Below are 2,483 nucleotides of genomic sequence, written 5' to 3'. Positions count from 1 at the left end.
CACACGGTACGGTTCGGCTCGGTTCTTGAAGAGACCGAGTATCTGTACCTCCCTAGTCTCGGTTCTAAAATTTCGGACCGGTACCTGTACCTTGTACCTCGGTTCCGGTACCATTCGGTACACGTCCGGTACCAGGTACGGTTCCGGTACCAGTCGGTACTTTTCCAGACATAAATATGTCTTTTTCTCTCACAACATAAGTACCTGTTTTTTACCTGTTTTTCAATATATTAAGTAATATCTCAATCAAAAAACAAAGCACCAACTAATAAGTAGCAATATTACTAGCAAATCAAACAAACAAAGTCTTGAAAATCTGAAAAAAGAAGTAGCAGTAGGCAGTAGCACACAAACTGACAAACACACACACTAAAGTCTTGAAAATCCGAAAAAAGAACAAGTAGCAGTAGGCAGTAGCCACAGACACACATACTAAGTCTTGAAAATGAGAAAATCGGAAAAAAGAACAACTAGCAGTGCATCTAGTGCTGCAGTAGTCTTGAATCTTGATCTTCTAATCCATGTCAGCAGCACTTGTGGTGGCATCAGTGTTGATAGGACCAAGTAACGCTGCAAAAACAAATAATCGCAGTTAGTAACTATTAGTCTATATCTATTACTGCCAAACACAAGTAATAATGTAATATGTATATCAGCAATGTATATGTTTGTACAATTGTATGTTACCTTCTTCAAGTTCAACATCATCATCTGGTATGTAATCAGATAGAAGATCAAGTTGTATTGGCTTCCTTAGTCAGCTTTGTGTGCAAAGCAATGCCTCAACTGTCCTTGTAGATAAAAAGCTTCTACAAGGACTTAAGACTCGCTTTCTTGTGCTAAAAGCAGACTCAGAGGCAACAGAAGACACAGGAATGGCTAATATGTCCTTAGCCATATGTCCAAGTATCTTATACTTTGTATTGTTGGTCTTCCACCAACCCAATAAGTCAAACTCCTCATCATCATCTTCTCCTTCACCTTCTTCATACTTGTCAATGAAATATCTATCCAACTCTATTTTTCCCATGTCATCATTTGGGATACTCTTGAACCTCTTACTCCTTGACATCAACTCTTTCATACGATTTGGCCATGCCCCTAGTTTACTTACACTGCTTTGGATTGTCCCTGGATAGAACTAAGTTTAAGGCTCTAAGCCTAGTGTTAAGCATTAATTATGCGATCTCTGTGGGGGCATCTCTTAAAGTGCTTCCACAATGTTGTTGTTCCATTTATGCAGTTGTGAGCCCTATATATCCTTCTACAGTAATTGCAAGTGGCTTCTGCAATATTTCTCCTAGTGAAATGACGCCATATTATGTTCCGATCCCTAGATGGACTTGATGCATCCATGAATGATTGGTCACTGACAAACAATATATACACAATTCAAACATGAATCATTGCTGGAAAAAAATCTAAAGAACACAAAAAACATGCATTCAAGACACCAAGCTGAATCCATAAATCCAAAATCTAATTGGTACCCATTGTCTGTTGAAACTAGATGTTACCAAGATTTTTAACTTGAACCAAATCATCAAAACAATTGGCATAAAGAAGAGATCCTTACCTTGTCAGACCGGATCTCAACGATTTTCTTCAGTGAAGGAGCAGCACATGCACATCGGTATTGCTAAGCAGAACAGCCTATTAAAGCCAGCAACAAATTCAGTCTATAACATCAGATACATATGTAATCAAAATGATACTAGCATTTCATAAAACACAAATTCAATTAAGAAATTTTCTGAAAGGAGATTGAATTATCCAGTGAGAATAAATGATTCATAATAAAGGCAAAATAGGGCTTTAGGGTTTCAAAATGATAACACTGGTAATTCATTCATGTCATCAGATCAATAGAAACTTTCAGGATAGACAAAAATAACATCAACTAATTTTTTTTTCATTTCATTAGATCTGGAAACTACAAATCTACATTGCATCTTACCAAATCGAGATTTAATGAACCCAGTAGTCAAAAATCAAAATCGAGAGGTGGTGTAATGAAGATCGTGGAGTTGAAGTCTTGAATCTTAATACAATGATACAACAGAAAAAAATTCGTCAATCACAGGCATAAAAAAATTAAAAACAAATTAAACAAAAAAGATGAAACTAATCAAAAGAAATGACGAACCTGATTTCTAAGAGTGAGAAATTAAGAGATGATTGAATATTTGAAACAAAGAAGATGGATTTAGTAATGGGGTTCTTCACTTCTTCTCCTTCTCAGAGAGAGGAGACGGAAAAAAAAAAGAAAGGAAACTGATAAGAGAAACCCTAGCTCTGTTATGTTGGCTTATATACCCCCTCTAATCTAACGGCTATTACTAATCTATGATCCCCTAAATCTAACGGCTCTTCATATTCGGTACTTTCGGTCCGGCACGGTACTTGTAGTGGACCGTGTACCTGTACCCCCAGACCCCGGTTCCTATTTTTTGGACCGGTACATGTACCCCGTTCCCCGGTTC

General features: G+C 37.2%; 1 long non-coding RNA gene across 1 annotated transcript; it reads right to left on the bottom strand.

The window, feature by feature from the left end:
- Nucleotides 1–256: 256 nt before the first annotated feature.
- LOC113298584 lies at nucleotides 257–2,041 on the bottom strand. Its single transcript, XR_003334280.1, has 3 exons — nucleotides 1,958–2,041; nucleotides 1,577–1,653; nucleotides 257–570 (listed from the first exon to the last, which is right to left on the bottom strand). It is a non-coding gene; the product is annotated as an uncharacterized LOC113298584 (long non-coding RNA).
- Between the last annotated feature and the right edge of the window lie 442 nt (nucleotides 2,042–2,483).

This window comes from Papaver somniferum, chromosome 7 (assembly GCF_003573695.1).
Source record: "Papaver somniferum cultivar HN1 chromosome 7, ASM357369v1, whole genome shotgun sequence".
Taxonomy (NCBI): Eukaryota; Viridiplantae; Streptophyta; class Magnoliopsida; order Ranunculales; family Papaveraceae; genus Papaver; species Papaver somniferum.
This window is presented reverse-complemented; position numbering and strand designations above follow the sequence as displayed.